Source organism: Cupressus sempervirens, chromosome 5 (genome assembly GCF_028749045.1).
Source record: "Cupressus sempervirens isolate cs-2001-9-10 chromosome 5, ASM2874904v1, whole genome shotgun sequence".
Lineage (NCBI taxonomy): Eukaryota > Viridiplantae > Streptophyta > Pinopsida > Cupressales > Cupressaceae > Cupressus > Cupressus sempervirens.
In genome coordinates, this window is record NC_143122.1 from 205,787,394 (window position 1) to 205,808,215 (window position 20,822).

General features: G+C 31.2%; 1 pseudogene; it reads left to right on the forward strand.

Annotated features, from left to right (window-relative positions):
- The window catches only part of LOC149555134 (protein ACCELERATED CELL DEATH 6-like), a 160,888-nt pseudogene extending 142,112 nt beyond the window's left edge, over positions 1-18,776 (forward strand).
- Positions 18,777-20,822: the final 2,046 nt, after the last annotated feature.

Sequence of the window (20,822 nt, forward strand, 5' to 3'; positions counted from 1 at the left end):
CAAGTTTCGAAGCCATTTTTAGGTTTGCAATTTTTCCCTCACAGGAAATAGATTCCACAAAACTAGATAACTTTGGTTTTGCCTGCTGGTTCTTGTATGGTCTAGTCTCCTACTCTCTCTGTCTTCACATTATGTTAAAACATGATAAGCTGGACAATTTCATGATCTCTTTACAGGATCACATGTTGTGTATCATCATGATTATCCTTCTTGGATCTCAATAAAGTTCAATCATTGGGAAGCTGCAACAAGTTTACTGGGGCTGGGCATTATCTAGAGTAAATATTGCAGGCCTGATATATATTTTGGTAGATAACACTGGAAGAGTTTCTAAGTGGAGATCTGTGAATTGGCATTTGAAGAGTCTGCCTTTTGGAGTATGCATTAGTATTATAAATTTACTAAACCATACACATTCATATTCAGTTTGGCATTATTCTTTAACTATATCATATTTTGATCTATGTATCTCATGTTCTAATTGGGAAATGAAATACTTGTAATGTATTCTGTAGTCAGTAATCAAATTTGAACATGCTAGAGAGTAATGGCATAGTTATCACTTATGTTCTTTTTTTGACTGACTCTCACTGACCTCTCATTAAATGCACACTATTAAAGTACAAAAAAGTGTATAACTTCATAGTCTTTGTCTAACAATACTTTATCCCTTTGAAACTTTGGTATTATTATTTAAATGGAGGTTAAAATTTTGCAAGAAAATTTGAGCTCCATTAGATATGCTTCTTGTGAGCATAATGAGATTCTAGCTATCTTTGGAAGAGAAAACCAAGCATCCATTCTTAACATTGATGCATGGGTGAAATTGGGTGGCCCCAGGCCCCCCAAAAAATGAACATAGGTCCTTCCCTCTATCAAACACTTGATTTTTCTTGTATAACGGTTTCAACATGCTCATCATGATATAGTTTCCTGTAATGAACCCTTTTTGGGGGTCCATCATTTTTCTACGACTTTCTTTCTATTTATATTATTCTCGTGATGATTTTGATAATCTTCTTCTCATTGATCGGAGTTTCCTCTTGAACTATACATTTTTCATATTTCTGAATCCCAATCACCTCCTCTAATATAGTTCGATTGGTCTAAAAAAAAATATGTTCGCATTGTCTATGAATGTGAGGTATCTTGCTTTGCTTGAAGTTTCCATTTATCTCTACACTAATGCTATGGTCTCTGCTTATTACCGCTGAAGATATCAGTTGATTATTTATTTCTGGATGTTGGCTTACCTTGTTCCACAATAGATCTTGCTTGATGTAATGTATTTCTCCATCCATCATTTTTTTGACCACCTCTACAAAATTCCCTTATGTTGTTCTTTGTATCTTCACTTTTATACATGTTGCTCGGTATTGGCCAATAGTCACATCCGTAGGTGTTAACTAATTAATTATATCATGTATTATTATTATTATTATTATATGTTCTTAAATATTATGGCTATCATATTAAATATGTTATATAAACATATATAATACCATATTGTATTATCATTAATTCTTGTATCATTAATATATATAATATTATATTAAATAGTTTATTAGTCAACTTATTATCATTAGCTATTAATATGATATATATTCAAATGTGATAATATTTGAATATATTATAATCTTTATTGATTTATAGTGTAATTATAATAATAATAATTATTTTATTATTATTAAAATATATGTCAAAATCAGGGATATTACAAATGATATCATAACATTATTCTGGAGTATGATCATCTCATTATATTTCATTATAAAGCTATTATTGTTATTATGAATAATATCAATTTAGGAATAATTAAATAGGATTATTTATATTACATAATTAAATAAATAATGGTCTATATAGTTTATCATTATTATTCTTTTTGTCAGAAATCAATAAGAATATAGGAATTATTATAGTTTAGGAGGGGTCATGACAGTCCATCCCTCTCGAATTTGCTTGTCCTCAAGCAATAAATATTTTTATATTTGTTTCACCTTATATAACGAAATTGATTACTAGATCCCATTCAAATTTTTACTTGTAATATTACTTCATTCTATTCTATAAAAGAGCCACATGTGCAGGATATACATTAATACGATGAACCACATAGAACATGAATTCACTCAAATCATGAAGTACATATAACACATAAACATATACATGGTTTTTTATTTAGTCATAAACAGATTAAATACATGTAGCATACAAATTATGATATGTACATATAAATCATGTGTAAAGATACATGAATACAGATGGAGCATGAATCATATATTGAGAATGAAGCTAAGGATTTTAATATAAAACATGGAGTAAACATGTCAAACATAAGGAAATAAATTCATGGTGAACACCAAAGATATGAAGAAGCACACTCAAATACACACCAAACATGTAATCCATGGAATAGCGCTCATTGAACACATAAATCATAAGTACATGTTATGCATGTAAGTCATGAAGCAAAAATTAAGAATACATGAGTACATGTAAGGCATGGCTAATGAAAATGAATGCACCTAGCACATACATAACGTATCGTACAAAGAATACTTAGGAATTCATACAAATCATGAGGTATACATTAGCATATATCATGCACATGAGCTTACTTAAGTCAAGGACAATACATATGAATAAAGCATGTACATTAGTTCAATTAAGTCGTTGAGTATATATGCAAACACATATAGAACATAAGGGATTAAAGCATACAAATGAGCTTTATGAAGTATTCATAGAAGCATCTATGAAGAGTGTGAAGGATATATTCAAGGCACGAAGCATGAGGTGGACATATGAGAAGAGTATGTATTAAGCTTAGAATAACATATATAGTTATGTTTCTTATACACACAACACATAAAGTGCATATATTTAAAACATAAAGAACATTCATGAAGCCATATAAATGCACACAAGACAATACATATATGTCATACACTCAAAGCATGGGGTATCATACCCAGCATAAAGACATGAAGTAGTGCATAAGTACACATCAACACATCACAGATAAAGATATAAATACACACCAAAAAATTTAAGACATGAAGAAATGCATAGGTATATGTCAAACACATAAGGAAAGAAGCACACAAACAATACACAAAACATACATGGGGAATGTCCTCACGAGTTACTCCTACATGAAGTTGCAACAATAACGTATACATATGAACATATGAGGACATGAGGAATACATGTGTTTGTGTAAAGACATGAGGTAGACACACTGAAAACACAAAGCATACACATTGATGCATGAAGACACAAAGTAGACACAAAGTATACACATTGATGCAAGAAAATGCAAAGTAGACACGATGTAGACACATCATACATAACCCTGATTAGATCCTAAAGTTAACAATGTGCAATGACTATACTCCTTCATTAGGCTTATGAACTCTGCAACCACAAAATAAGCATCAGTACATGTATAGAAATATACATAAGCTTTAAAGAAATTCGAATAAAAATAAGTTAATCCAAGCGAGTTCCATACTAAGCACAAGAGAAGAAATTTGGCCCGCTTGGCCCCGGTGGTGGGTGTTAGGCATCCACATGAGGTGGTCTATTTAGTGGATTGTTCTTGTGAAAAAGAGCCATTACTACCTTTCCCTTAGCTAGCACTACAATAGGGTGTTTTCTCCTAATTGTAGATTCCATAGGAAGTGGTAGGGTTCTCTTTTCTTATTTACATAATCCTTTGGAATGAATCTTTCTCCCTTTCCTTATTACGATCATCGTAAGATGGTAGATTTATGGTGCAGAGGGCACATGAAACAAGCTCCAAGCTTATCTGACAAGTGCTCAAAATTACTCTGCCTCTCCCTCCACCAACTCCCTACCTTAGGATATCATAATGTGGATGAGAAGATGAGCATTAAATGTAATTTAATTAGTTCATTTGAAAGATTTCTTCTTATAGTACACAAACAACTTTCTCTCTCCTTGTTACGATCATCTTGATGATAGAATGATGGTGTAGAGGGCGCGCAAAACAAGCTCCAAGCAATTCCAACAAGTGCTCGAAATTACTCTGCCTTTCCCTCCACCAACTCCCTATCTAAGATTATGTAATTTTGGACGAGAGATAGACTCTTTGTACTATAATTGAAATGTATTCTAATTACTATGTTTTCCTTAAGTCAACATTTATTTATATTTCATTTTTTTCCTTTTTCATATATATATATATATATATATATATATATATATATATATATATATATATATATATATATATTCCATTTATATAGCCCTTGAATATTCAATGATATATTACCTTGCATATAATAAATGATTAAAGTGTATATATATTATGTTCATTATCATAATAATATAGTGAAGGAAATTAAATGTTTACTGTTTACATTTCCTTACCTTACATTGGATGGCTCTCATATATTAATGGGTCAGTTTTTCACTCAAGCTCATATATATTGCTGCACTTTATCTATTTAATATTAGAAATAAAATTTGATAATGTATAGAAATTTAAAAATGTAACCATACCATATTCTTACGTTATTTGGGATTCAGCCCCACCTTCAATGCTTGTCTCAACGGCTCCAGTTTTTGTAATGAACCATTATACTACTATCCAAAGTTTTTGGATAAAGCTGCACTGAAACCTTTAGCAAGCTTTGAGGTTAAATGACTTAATATTTCTATCTCCATTGTTCATGAGAGTCTTCCTCTTCTCAAATTGGCTTTTTACAATGAATAGTGGATGGACATTTTTTGTCTTTTCAATTCAATCCTTTTGAAGATAAATATTTTTCCCATTGAAATTTCATTTAGATTCAAATTTTTATTGCTTTGTAGGTAGGTAATATTTGGTTTCTTCAACAAACACAAGCATTTCAATCAGTCATTGTCAATGCCACCTATTGGGATTAATGTTGGCCCATCATGCACATGCAAAAGATATCAATTATCATCGTTGCCTTCACCGACACCCATCTATCAACTATTATCAAATTTCATTCTCTATTATTTATGTTTTTTTTTCTATGCCAAATAAACATAACTCTACCATATAATAATTATCTATGCTTAACTTTAGGGTTGTAAAGTCAAATGTCGTTCACTAGATTTTGCATCTGCAACATTTCAGCTTACATTCAACTACTAATTCATTCTTATCATGATAATTAGGGTTTCTTAAAGGTAGTTCCCTCGTGCGTGGAAGTCATATCTCTCTTAGGATTTTCCATTGTAGAGGTGACACTTTATCTGCTACCAATAAAATGCTCCTTGTCACCTCCATTGAACATCAATGTCACTATGATTTTTGATAACTGCATATTGATCTGTAATTGATCAAATGTTTTAACAAATTATATGCACCATGTGAACTCTTGGTTTGGGTGATATCATGTGTTCGTATGAATATTGCCTATATGTTGAATATGAATATCATATCCAAAATTTAATTATCTTTTGTTATAAAGATATGCATCTCAAATCTGATATATCAAGTGTTGCACCCATCGTTCCATATTGAAACAACTATCCAACTATCACTGCACAAATATAGTTGTTTCTACTCTTCATAGAATATATTGTTTTAGTCTTCATCCCTCTTTTTCATTTATACCCTTTCTTTGATAACACGTTGTTTTTAACTTCTTCCCTTATCTTTTATGTTCGATACTGTATGGTGGCTCTTTCATGTAGCTATTCCTTAACACTCACAATTCTTTTGTTTGGTTTTACGCTAACTCTAATATGATTATATATGACTGAATAGATTGTTTTTCTTTTATGCTTCATTCACTATTCAGCGATAGCAATTGAGGGCTGATGTATGTTCATACAAACATATTAAGGATGCCAATGTAGTCAAAATGGGGCTTTCACAAGAAGCATCGACTTGCAAGGAATCCATATCAAGAAAGGATTCTGAAGGAGAAAGTTGACAAGGTTGAAGAATTAATAAAATTGTGTGGCGAAATTGTGGTCAATACTTGCATATCACTACCTATGTCACAGAGAATGTGCCGTCAAAATACATGGTGAATACGGCAATGGAAGTTTAGTGTAATACCACAAAAACTAAGATACCATTCAGAGATAACTTGGTGATTTTATTCTTCTGTCTAATCACAGCAAGAAGGTTGGCAGTCTTCAAAAATTAAACTAAATAGATAGAGCAATGCCAATAATGTCAATAGAAGGTTAATTCATTACAAGCTAGTGACGGGAATTCTCAGTGAAAAGTTCACTTAATCGGCCATTAGAAAGAGACAAACATCATAAAAATCTAAACTTTAGTCTGTGCCAGATAGTTGCCTAACTTACAATCAACACAACTACGGTCATGATAATAGTAGCGAGTAAATGATTTAATTTGTTTTAGTTTGGATTAAGGCAACACAGGCAAGTCGTCCGAATACATAATCTACGTGAAACACTGAGATTGAAAGAAATATGTCATCCTTCACAAAAAGATAGAATTATAAAGGTCTTCTCAGAAACCATGTGTCCCTAAAAGCTTGAGGATTTTGCTCCATATGACAAATCATAAAATATTGTTTTGGAACAAAGATTCCAACTTTTAATGATTCCTCACAATTTATCACATTTATAAATTCTTTAGCATATAGAGTTTTAATATATTTTTCAAACATAATTCATTGAATCTCAATATTTCCCATTAATACCAACAAAATGGCAAGCTCAAAGCTCTGATACCATTTGTAATGAACCCTTTTTGGGGGTCCATCATTTTTCTACAACTTTCCTTCTATTTATATTATTCTCGTGATGATTTTGATAATCTTCTTCTCATTGATCAGAGTTTCCTTTTGAACTATACATTTTTCGTATTTCTGAATCCCAATCACCTCCTCTAATATAGTTTGATTGGTCTCAAAAAATATATGTTCGCATTGTCTATGAATGTGAGGTATCTTCCTTCGCTTGAAGTTTCCATTTATCTCTGCACTAATGCTATGGTCTCTCCTTATTACCACTGAATATATCAATTGATTATTTATTTTTGGATGTTGGCTTACCTTGTTCCACAGTAGATCTTGCTTGATGTAATGTATTTCTCTGTCCATCATTTTTTTGACCACCTCTGCAAAATTCCCTTATGTTGTTCTTCGTATCTTCGCTTTTATACATGTTGCTCAGTATTGGCCAATAGTCACATCCATAGGTGTTAGCTAATTAATTATATCATATATTATTATTATATGTTATTAAATATTATGGTTATCATATTAAATATGTTATATAAACATATATAATACCATATTGTATTATCATTAATTCTTGTATCATTAATATATATAATATTATATTGAATAGTTTATTAATCAACTTATTATCATTAGCTATTAATATGATATATATTCAAATGTGATAATATTTGAATATATTATAATCTTTATTGATTTATACTGTAATTATAATAATAATAATTATTTGTTTATTATTAAAATATATGTCAAAATCAGGGATATTACAAATGATATCATAACATTATTCTGGAGTATGATCATCTCATAATATTTCATTATAAAGTTATTATTGTTATTATGAATAATATCAATTTAGGAATAATTAAATATGATTATTTATATTACATATTTAAATAAATATTGGTCTATATAGTTTATCATTATTATCTTTTTGTGAGAAATCAATAAGAATATAGGAATTATTATAGTTTATCTAATTATAAGATTCTCTTGAGGAGGGGTCATGACATTTCCCTTCATCATTTGTTTAGGATTAGAATTCGCCCTTCCTTCATCAACAAGAGTATTTAAACATAGATAAACTTCTAAATCTTTCACCCCCAACATCTGAACCCTTGCTGAATTTGACGCATCACTCATATGGATAACACTCGATGGATTAGTTTGATCAATGTAATCTTTGGTATCCATCTTATGTTTAGGCTTTGAGAGATCACTTGATGTACTACAATTTTTGCCAAATGGAAGATCTTTATATATACAATCTGAGCCATCCTCACCCAACGAGTTCAAAGATAATTTGCATTCAAGAAATGTTACCTCTCTCTCATTAAGAACTCCATCAGATATGATACTTGGAAAATTTTCATAAATACTCAACACATTCTCATCATTATGCATGATTGATACTATCGCTTCTTCATGTATTTGCTGCAACTATTGCTCATACGATGAATTAAAAGAAGTCTCATCTTTTGAATACATGTCATGAGTTTCATCAATTTCAAAATTAGACCTACTATCTTCATCATGATGTTGATGGATTTGGCTACATGGAAAATCCTCTTCATACGATGGATTTGAGAATGTAGCGAATTCAGAGTTGTCTTCAATCACTTCTTCTTCAAACAATGGGTTTAGGTAGATGGAGAATTCAAGCATACTATCATGAGAACTTTCATCAAAATTAGAAAATATTTCATCAAATAGTGTACTAATTTTATCCTTCTGGGAAACATTATCTTCTTGACTAGTAAGACAGATGTTTTCATCAGCAATATATCCTAAGACTTCTTCATGTTCATATGTTGAATGCAATTCTATATCATCTTCACTATATGATTCCTTAGAATGATCATCTCTTTCATCCAATACTTCTTGAGAATGAGCTAATACATCACCTTGCTTACCATAGTCAATTGAGAAAAAATTTAAACCATTTTGTTCAACATGTTTATGATATTCCATGTCTAACAAAGTTGAAATTTATTCCACACTCAAAGAATCCTCTTCCTCCTTTTCACACTCACTATCACCTATAAGCATATGAATATCATCATGGGTTGATTCTCCTTCAGAATCCCTAAACTCTCCATCTCCATTTGAATATAAAATTTCATTTGACTCATATGTTACTTCAGTCTCGCATTCATTTTTCTCTGGAACTAGTTCATTATCAATGAGTTTGAGAAAGTTAAGAAACTGATGATCATATAAGAGGCCTAATTCTCACATTCTGTTGAGAAGATCAGATGATGGAGGTTTGTATTCCAAAGATATCTCTTAATAGGCATTGAACATCGTTATGAAGAATTGTGTTGGAGATTCATCTTTTGGCTTTTCTAAATTCAAATATACATCGAAAGGAGATATATAACTTGGAATTTCATCCAATATTTTGAGGAGAAGCATCAAATTAGGATCTTTTGGTGAGATTCCCAACTCACAAAACTTCCTTATCAATCCCTTGCATGGAGGCATGATGTTTGAAGGTACTTCCTGAAAAAATCCACCATCCTTATAAACAAATGTGTCGATGTCTCGCCTTTATATCTTTCCAAATTGAAAAATGCATCTAAGGGTTGTGTGTATTCTTCCTCCATGGTGTAACATATATCCACCTCCTGATCATAGTATACTTTCTCCATGTTAGGTAATCAAATCATTTCCTTTTGAGTCCTTTCCCTCAATAGAGTTACCAACTGAAAATTTATTAAATAGAGTTGCCACCTCTTTCGAGGAATGTCTTGATCTTCTAGGTTCTTAATTCCAGCAAAGTAAACCTTCAAAAAACTGATACAACTTTTGATATTGATCTACAAACTTAGAAATTCTGGGTAACTTCGCAACATGTATTGTGAGAAACTCTCCCCAATAGTGTCGCCAACATATTGGTTTCCAAAATCACAGATTGGAAATCCAAGAGCTTGCCACTTCTCCGATAGAACTTCTCAATTAGTTCTAGCCAATGAATGGGAATACTTCTCGATTCACCTACACTTCAAGCTCTGCTACACCTATGTAGGTAGACATCCTTGAACCTGATTACTTGGTTTAGAGCTTTTCTAAAGAGAATTTAAACTTTGAGAGTTCTCCAGCTGGCAAATTCCTCAAACTCAATCAAAATGAAACTAAATATTGGATAATAGTTAAATGTTTTGTATAAGGTCTTAAAAATGGATTCTAATGCTTGTAGAAGGAATGTATAGATTTTTTGACTTCAATAATAGAAAGATCAGTGACTCTACTCATTCGAGCAATAGAGTCAACTTCACTGAATTTTCATGTACAACTTCATAATCTTTTACACACTTTACTACCAACAATTAAATAATCAAACTGCAACAAATCAATTATCATGCAATCTTAAATTAGTCCAGATTGAATTTTAACTCCTCTGGGAGACAAACTAGACACAAATATGGAAACAATTAAATATTTCACAATATCTTTGATGATCAAATTTAAATGCTAAATGACATTGTACACTTATCTGATATTTAAATTTTATACAAAATTTCAAAAAATAATTAAAAAGGACAATTCGCCTATAGTTTAAATCTTCACACCTTTAATAATGAACAAAAACCATTTTATTTTATTGTTAAAATAAAATATTGAATTTGTATTACAAAGTCATAATATATCCCCTTATTCCTCCTTACAATACAAAATATGAAAAACTTTCTCCTGAGAGAATATAAAATGTTCAGATATGTCCTTTTTTTCTGAATGTATAGCCCTTATTTATATCTTTGTATTTTAAGAATGTGACTTTTCTCAAAAGTCATCACTTAAATAACATGCTTTCAACAACAATTCCTTTTTAGTTTAATTACACCTTTGGTTTAGTTTAATCAATTTCCTATTCACATCTTTACGATTCTCAGGGTCCTTCAAGACTCCTTAATTATCAAAATGTAACAATTAAATAATCAAAATCTAATAGATCAATTATTATGCAATCTTAAATTAGTCCAGATTGAATTTTAACTCCTCTAGGAGACAAATTGGACACAAATACAAAAACAATTAAATATTTCATAGTATATGTGATGATCGAATTAAAATGCTGAATGACCTTGTCCACTTATCTGATATTTAAATTGTATACAGAATTCCAAAATATAATTACAAAGGACAACTCGCCTACAGTTTAAATCTCCACACCTTTAATAATAAACAAAAAATGTTTTATTTGATTATTAAAATAAAATAATAGAATTTGTATTACAAAGTCATAATATAGCCCCTCATTCCTCCATGCTATAAAAAATATCAAATACTTTCTCCTAAGAGAATATAAAATGCTTGGATATATCCTTTTTTCTAAATGTATAGCCCTTATTTATATCTTTGTATTTTAAGGATGTGACTTTTCTCAAAAGTCATCACTTAAATAACATCCTTTCAATAACAATTCCTTTTTAGTTTAATTACACCTTTGGTTTAGTTTAATCAATTTCCTAGTCACATCTTTATGATTCTCAAGGTGCTTCAAGAGCTTTAATAATAATAAAAAAAAAACCTTTTATTAAAATAATAGAATTTGTATTACAAAGTCATAATATAGCCCCTTGTTCCTCCATACAATAAAAAAATATGAAATACTTTCTCCTGAGAGAATATAAAATGTTTGGATATGTCCTTTTTTTTGAATGTATAGCCCTTATTTATATTTTTTTATTTTAAGGATGTGACTTTTCTCAAAAGTCATCACTTAAATAACATCCTTTCAATAGCAATTCCTTTTTAGTTTAATTATACCTTTGGTTTAGTTTAATCAATTTCCTAGTCACATCTCTATGATTCTCGGGGTTCATATGCCATATGCAATTGTTAGATTGTGGTGACTAATCAGGAAAGTACTGTACATACTTCATAAATAGTGCCGACATGGTAGCCGACATATTATGGCCGACATATGGCCGACATGTTATAACCCTAAAGAGGTTTAATACTTGTATAAAAAGGGCTTAGGGTTGGGTATTTTTGAGATGTGGTGATACGAAATTGGTTCTTGCGGCGGTATTGAGCTGTAAGGGATTACGGATTGTAATCAGGTTGTAATCACTGGATTGTAATAAGATCGGACTTGCTGTTTGGTGGACGTAGCCCAGGGATTGGGTGAACCACGTTAAATCTTGGTGCCTTGTGTTCATTTCTGTGTGTTCTATTATTTTTGTTATTGGTTATATTTGCATGTAGTTTTTATTTCTGTCCGTGGTTTATCCTAACAGCAATTCTATATCATCTTTACTATACAATTCCTCGGAATGGTCATCTCTTTCATCCAATACTTCTTGAGAATGAGTTGATACATCACCTTGCTCACCATAGTGAATTGAGAAAAAATTTAAACCATTTCATTCAACACTTTTCTGATATTCCATGTCTAACAAAGCTGAAATTTCTTCCGCACTCAAAGAATCCTCTTCTTGCTTTTCACATTCACTATCACCTGTAAGCATATGAATATCATCATGGGCTAGTTCTCCTTCAGAATGCCTAAACTTTTCATCTCCATTTGAATATGGAATTTCATTTGATTCATATGTTACTTCAATCTCGCATTCATTTTTCTCTAGAACTAGTTCATTATCCATGAGTTTGAGAAAGTTAAGAAACTGATGATCATATAGGAGGCCTAATTCTTGCATTCTGTTGAGAAGATTAGATGATGGAGGTTTGTATTCCAAAGGTATCTCTTGATAGGCATTCAACATCCTTATGAAGAATTGTGTTGTAGATTCATCTTCTAGCTTTTCTAAATTCAAATATGCATCCAAAGGAGATATATAACTTGGACTTTCATCCAATATTTGGAGGAGAAGCATCAAATCAGGATCTTTTGGTGAGATTCCCAACTCACAAAACTTCCTTATCAATTCCTTGCATGGAGACATGATGTCTGAAGGTACTTCCTGAAAAATATCCACCATCCTTATAAACAAATGTGTCGATTTCTTGCCTTTATATCTTTCCAGATTGAAAATGCATCTAAGGGGTGTATGTATTCTTCTTCCATGGTGTAACATATATCCACCTCCTAATCATAGTATACTTTCTCCATGTTAGGTAATCAAATCATTTCCTTCTAAGTCCTTTCCGTCAATAGAGTTACCAACTAAAACTTTATTAAATGGAGTTGCCACCTCTTTTTAGGAATGTATTGGTCTTTTGGGTTCTTACTTCTAGCAGAGTACACTTTCAAACAAACTGATACAACTTCTGATATTGATCAATGAACTTAAAAATTCTAGGTAACTTTGCGATATGTAATGCGAGCAACTCTCTCTAGTAGAGTTGCCAATCTATTGGTTCTCAAAACTACAGATTGAAAATCCAAGAGCCAGCCACTTCTCCAATAGGACTTCTCAATTAGTTGTAGCCAATGAGTGAGAATACTTCTTGATTCCCCTACATGTCAAGCTCTAGTACACCTAGGTAGGTAGACCTTCCCCTTGAACTTGATTATTTGGTTCAGAGCTTTTCTAAAGAGAATTTAAACTTTGAGAGTTCTCCGACTAGCAAAGTCCTTGAACTTGATCAAAATGAAACTAAATGTTGGATAATAGTTAAATGTTTTGTAGAATATTTTAAAAATGGATTCTGATGCTTGTAGAAGGAATGTATAGATTTTTTGACTTCAATAATAGAAAGACCAGTGTCTCTGCTCATCCAAGCAATAGAGTCAACTTCAGTAAATTTTTACATACAACTTCATAATGTTTTACACACTTTACTACCAACAATTAAATAATCAAAATGCAATAGATCAATTATTATGCAATCTTAAATTAGTTCTAATTAGATTTTAACTCTTCTGGGAGACAAACTGGACACAAATATGGAAACAATTAAATATTTCACAGTATCTGTGATGATCAAATTTACATGCTAAATGACCTTGTCCACTTATCTGATATTTAAATTGTATACATAATTTCAAAAAAAATTACAAAGGACAATTCGCCTACAATTTAAATCTGCACACCTTTAATAATAAATAAAAAAATATGTTATTTTATTATTAAAATAAAATAATAGAATTTGTATTACAAAGTCATAATATAGCCCTTTATTCCTCCATACAATAAAAAACATGAAACCCTTTCTCCTTAAAAAATATAAAATATTCAGAATGTCCTTTTTTTTTAATGTATAACCCTTATTTATGTCTTTGTCGTTTAAGGATGTGACTTCTCTCAAAAGTCATCACTTAAATAACATCCTTTCAATAACAATTCGTTTTTAGTTTAATTACACATTTGGTTTAGTTTAATCAATTTCCTAGTCACACCTTTACGATTCTCGGGGTCCTTCAAGACTGCTTAATTAAATTTTTATGAGCCTTATCGAGCAACTTATATTACTTGATCTGTCTATTGATAAACTTCATTTTTTCTTTGCCGTTTGAATCGAGATGGCTTCAAGTTTTGATATTATATTTTACTGCTTCTACCATTTCATTATTTTTCTTCTATCACAGACGATGTTGATGGGAGTCATATACATTTTGTTAATCGCATCCATAGCAGAACTTTTGCATTCTGTGCCCTCACGTCTTCATGTGCTAAATCCTATTCTGTTCGATTAAAATCATGGGAGAAGGTAGTTGCATAAACATTTAATTATTTTTTGCATCAACCGAGCACTCTAAAGTAATCCTGACTTTATTTGTGTGTTCTTCTGAAGAGTTTGAATTGTCATCGTTCTCTACTTTATGATATGATGATGTTTGCCGTTGGGAATAGTTTCTCTTTCTTCCGCACTCCTGAGTATCTTTATTAAATATAAATATTATAATCTCATTTCAAATATAAGGGCGATGTTGAAGGTGTGCAATGGAATTTTCTGTACTGCTGTTTTATAGCTTTCACAAGTTTGGAAGCCATTTTTAGGTTTGCAATTTTTCTCTCACAAGAAATAGACTCCACAAAACTAGATCACTCCGTTTTACCTGCTGGTTCCTGTATGGTCTCGTCTCCTACTCTTTCTATTTTCACATTATATTAAAACATGATAAGCTGGACAAGTTCATGATCTCTTTATAGGATCACATGTCGTGTATCATCATGATTATCCTTCCTGGATCTCAATAAAGTTCAATCACTGGGAAGCTGCAACAAGTTTACTGAGGCTGGGCATTATCTAGAGTGAATAGTGCAGGCCTGAGATATATTTTGGTTGATAACACTGGAAGAGTTTCTAAGTGGAGATCTCTGCATTGGCTTTTGAAGAGTCTGCCTTTTGGAGTATGCATTAGTAGTATAAATTTACTAAACCATACACATTCATATTTAGTGTGGCATTGGTCTTTAACTATATCATATTTTGATCTATGTATCTCATGTTCTAATTGGGAAATGCAATACTCATAATGTATTCTTTAGTTAGTAATCAGATTCGAACATTGCAGAAGTAATGGCATAGTTATCACTTATGTTCTTTTTCTGATTGACTTTCGCTGACCTCTCATTAAATGCACACCATTCAATCACAACAAAGTGTATAACTTCATAGTCTTTGTATGACAATACTTTATCCCTTTGAAACTCTAGTATTATTACTTAAATGGAGGTCAAAATTTTGCAAGAAAATTTGAGCTCCATCAGACCTAACTAAAGAGGACTCTAAGGTGCTATTTGACTTCCTGGCGGAAGACTGTGTGAACATCCTCTTGGGGAGGAAATAGGCTCCTTCTTTTTTCTTTTTGTTGTTGTTAATCTACTGAACTTATTAGTTTGCAAGGCTGTTATGCCTTTGTTAATATTTTTCTTTAGACTCTTAAGTTTGATAACAGACATTTTGTTTAAGCCTGTTGATACTCTCTTAATTATGGATGGTAGCAAACTTTATTTTTGTTTCTAGCAGCATTAGGAGTTAGTTTAGTTTTGATTGTAGTCCACTCGTAGTTGACCAGTTTTCTGTTATGAGCCAGCCCCCTTGTTTTAGCTGCTATTAATTCAAAAACAATTTTAAAGAGTTCCAATGATTATAATATGAGATACCCAATCACAATAATATTTACCATATAATTTAACTATAGGAAAAGTAATAACAAGTGATTACATTGTCTAATTTTTTCATTTTTGAATGAAAATGAAAGAAATTTCCAAAGATAATTAATACTTTGATTAAAATTGAAAATTTTCTACCATTTTTTTGAAAATAATTTTTTTTTAAAAAGACTTGCCTCCCCTTACTACAGTAGTCTTTTTTTATCAATAATAAATTACTGCTCACTACTAAATTACAGCCTGCAAGTATAAAGATTCATACTAAGGGAAAAAATGTTTTTACAGTCCAAAATATCTAAAGAACTCTGATGCTATATTGAACTGTTAAAAAGAGTAAACATAACAGAGTATAATAGAAAAATAAACAAATACTGTTATAACTTTATTAATAGAGCACTGCAGATTTGTTACACGAAAGCGTCAAGAGAGGGAACCTTATCTATAAATTCCTCGGAGCCCTCTATAAATTTCTGCAGACATTGTTAGGAGAATTCTGGAATATCTGGAAAATTTGCACCTACAGTATGCCGTTGATTTGATTAAATAAACTTAATCCAGTACCTCACATGAACAACCTTCACTACAAACATTGCAAACCAAAAATTTTTAAATGCAGTAAAATTGAGAGGTGGGAGTGTGCATACAGGTTTCTAGTGATCTAAGGTTCAATATTTATAATTCTTAAAGACTTTGCATATTTCTTGTAAGCTGCGTCTTACCCAACACTGCTATAAACTGTTTAGGTGTGGTTAGGAAACTTCTACATCACCACCCAGACCTGGCAAAAGAAACAGATGGATGTGGAAGAACAGCACTGCACATGCTTGCATTATCTTCCCCTCGTCCTGACTTAAACTTTATGCGGGCAGCTTTCCAAAATGGCGAGATCCAAAACGCCCGTCTGCTTTTGAAGAAAAACAATTCTCTGTGTTACCAACAGGACAATGAGAAGAAAACCCCACTTCATATGGCAGTGGAGTTGGCAAAGTATGATTTAGTAGGCATTCTATTAAGATATGGGAGAGACAGTACGGAAATTATTGACAGAGACGGTGGAAATCCTCTTCACTTAGCTATTTTAAATGCAGTACTGGACACCCACACAGGGGATTTCGCACGATTGTACAGCTTTAAAAGGATGTTGCTTAATTTAATGTCGAAGGAGTCCCTCAATCATCGCGACAACAGAGGAAGAACTCCATTACACATAGCAATGCAGAATATTACGAAGGACAAACCACTTTACGAGAGTGTAAGTGATGATCAATCACAATATTGACAATTATACAATTTAAAAAGGAACCATATGGTAGACTCCTCCTAGCACTTCTTACACTTGAACTAGAGCTTTCTCAATCACTTGATTACATATACTTCCAATGCCAACTAATAATGAATTCACTTTTACATGTACATTGTTTAATGTCTCCAATCAGCAAATAAACCCCTTGTTTGAGTAGATTCTCTATCTTGTTTAATTCTGCACGTGCTTGATTAGTAATATATCATACATGTTAGAATAACTTTTGCCATGAGTACCAGGGTTTCATCCTCATGGAAAGATCTTTATTTCTTTTAAAACCTACTACAACAAATAAATAATTAAAAGAAATCTATTGGTTCTACAACAGGCGTAACAACAAACCTATAATAACATGAAACTTATTAACAAAGTACTTGGAATGATGAAGGAAACCTTATTAATGCATTTGTAGAGCCAACCAATCAGTTTGCAGACCACAATATGCGATTTGAGTTGCAGAATATCTAAGTTTTAATATTGCTATTCACTAGTCCGTACATACCAGTCTTCCAATATTTTTTCTCCTCTTTACATTAGAGACTCTTTCCAATTTATAAGACAGCCTATGAAAACTGACTCCAACCAACTATCATCGTTGAGTTGCGTATTTTAAAATTATTACAACTTAAAATTCCCTCTAAATCAGTCGTTACTTTTTTTTAAATTTAATGTTTGAATTTGAAAAGCCATACAATGGTTTTATCAAACATTAAACTCTTTCCTATACTTAAATCTATCTTGAAGACCTAATATTATTTTAGCATCATTATAGATTCCAAGACTACCCAATTGATTTGATGACCTTGTTTATACATTCCTTCTTTGTGATTTGTTTTGAAGATTTTTGCGGTCTTTATAATCTTCAATTGTTGCTTGAATATTTGAGGTGCTCCTGCACCAGTAAGTAATTGGATTGAATAACGTATGTTTCTACAATTTTCTATATAGACATTTCGCCTTGTAGTTTACGATTATGAATCGAGGTGCTTTTGTGAAAAAATACAAACTACGGGTACTTGAGCAACAATTTCTTTTGTTTCTGTTTTAAAATAAATTCTCATTGCGGCAGATAACAGAAGTACTTCAAATGAATGGCGCGTTGCTAAGTCAAGAGATTTTGAAAGAAAGGAGGAATATGCAGCTATCACTTGATAAGTGGAGATCAAAACCGATAATATGTCGATAAGTGCGGTGCTGATCGCGACAGTGTCGTTCGCAGCAGCCTTCACATTACCAGGAGGACTTACACAAGCAGATGAAGATAAGAGAGCCGTATTCAACAACACATTTCTATTCAAGCTATTTCTGATATGCGACACATTCTCGTTTTGTGCTTCTATTGCAGCAACTATTATTGTACAGAGAACGCCGTCCCAGGTTGCATTCCAGTCTTTCTTCTTATTGTGGTCAGCACTGATATCGCTGCTTGTAGCATTTGGAGTGGCGGTACACCTGGTCATCGCTCCATCTCCATGGTTGGCTGGGATTGTGTGGACTATGGTGTCCTTCGTTCCCCTTACCATACTTGTCGCGCAGTTTCGTTCAAAACGCTTTATTTTCATGCCAGTCAGGTACTATATTTGGAATGCATTAGGACTTCCAGTAGGTCTCATCACGACGATATGTTGGATTATATGGGACATATTAAATGTATTCCTATTCACTGGTCCAATTTATAATGCGGCTCACTGGATCAAAAAACTTCTCAAACGGAAATGTTAGACCAGTGCAGTTATGGGGGTTTGTTGAGAATGCAGATGTATTGATGGCAGACTTTTCTAGTTTTTTTATGGATTTTAAGTTAGCTATTAAAACCTTTACCTAGAGTGTGAGTAAAGATTCTTATATGGTTGAATTTTATTAGTTGGGAATAAAATACGGAGAGTTACATATTGAATTTTATTAGTTGGGAATAAAATACGGAGAGGTACATATTGAGCTCCATTTAGATGGCAACGTCTATACAGCCACGAAAATGCACTTTCATATGAAGGAGAGGACTTGGTCAATTTTTCAAATAGTTAGAAAAAACAATGTAAAGGAAGTGCATTTTCATGGCCGTATAGCCACGGGCCATTTAGATTACCATACATCTGGTCTTTATTTCAATATAAAACAAATAGTGTGTTCAATATCCTTTCATTTTTGTTTTCCACCACCAACTACCATTCGAGTGGAAACGGTGCAATGTGATTCTTATGAAAAAATATTTTACATGTTTTGTGTGTAAAAGATAGCGTTATTTTAATTTTGTATTTTTTATTAATTAATTAGAGCTGTGATGCATAGATTTTTATGTTTTTATTTTAAATACTATATTTCCAGATTTATTTTCATTTTTTCTATGTTTAACTTGTTAATTGGAATGTACTTATATTTCATATAATGTTCAATTTAGTTTAGGATAAGAGATCATAATATATATGAGGATATAATGGTCTGTTTATTTTAAATAGAATTAGATAGAACGATTTCTAATTTGGAAAGATGTTTTTGGCAAGATTGCATTCAAGAGTCTAGAAAAAAATCCCTGTCTTCCTAATGTCTTTATCAAATTACAATTTTATTTTTTTTGTCAAATAAGCTTTGCAAGTATGAGACATTATTATCTTTCAGATCACCAATAATATACTATTGAAGATAACCATTATTTTAGTAATAACTACAATACCTTAGACAATGGTAATTTATTACATTCTAGATTTTATTTTTAGATTTTTCTTAGCAATGCCAACATCTTCAAAAAAATCAGTATGAGGAACACAAATACAAGAATTGTTTACTAATTTTTAAATAAGACATAACAAAAACTAATTATATAATCTAAGTGCAATAATATATTTTGAATATTTTTATATTTTCTCTATTTTTACACTTTCTTTTTAAATTTTGGAAAATGATATATGAATTTCCAAGTGTAGATTTTTTGAGAAACTTGTTTTTTAAAAAAATTCTAGAAGATTATGAGTCGAGGATTTTGAAGTTTGTTTCATTCTCATCTTAAAAAGGCATAATTTAACATAATGGGTATGTTTGTATTCCTCTACTAGTAATTAAATTAAATAGAAAACATAATTATATATAGTATCTTGTAATACTTAAAATCATATGAAATTTTTTCTTTTAAATTGTACAAAATTTTTTATGGTAGTGAAAAAATAAAAGCAAGAACTAGAAAAAATCAATAAGATTGAAACAAAATAAGAGAAAGGGAAAGAAATTTGATCAAGCCTACACTTTTAAATCAATCCTTCATGTCACGAAGATCAAATGACCATGCAATAAGGGCACCTAATTTGATGAAAAAAATTTTATCTACATCGTAAAGTGGTAATAAAAAAAAACCTGATGTAGCATAGAAAATACCACAATTATATAAATAGAAAGAACATACTAAAACATATTAGAAAGATTTTTCCAAACCATCTTCTTATCTATCTACTTGGTATATATGTTAATGTAGAGACTTACTCTTCTCCAAACAATTATCCTTCTCTTTCTCTTGTACTTTGGCACTTGTTATATATATATATATATATATGTATATATATATACATGTATATATATATACATATGTATACATGTATATATATATATATATACATGTATACATGTATATATATACATGTATACATGTATATATATACATGTATATATATATACATATGTATACATGTATATATATATATATATATGTATATATATATATATATATATATACATATATATATATATATACATGTATACATATGTATATATATATACATG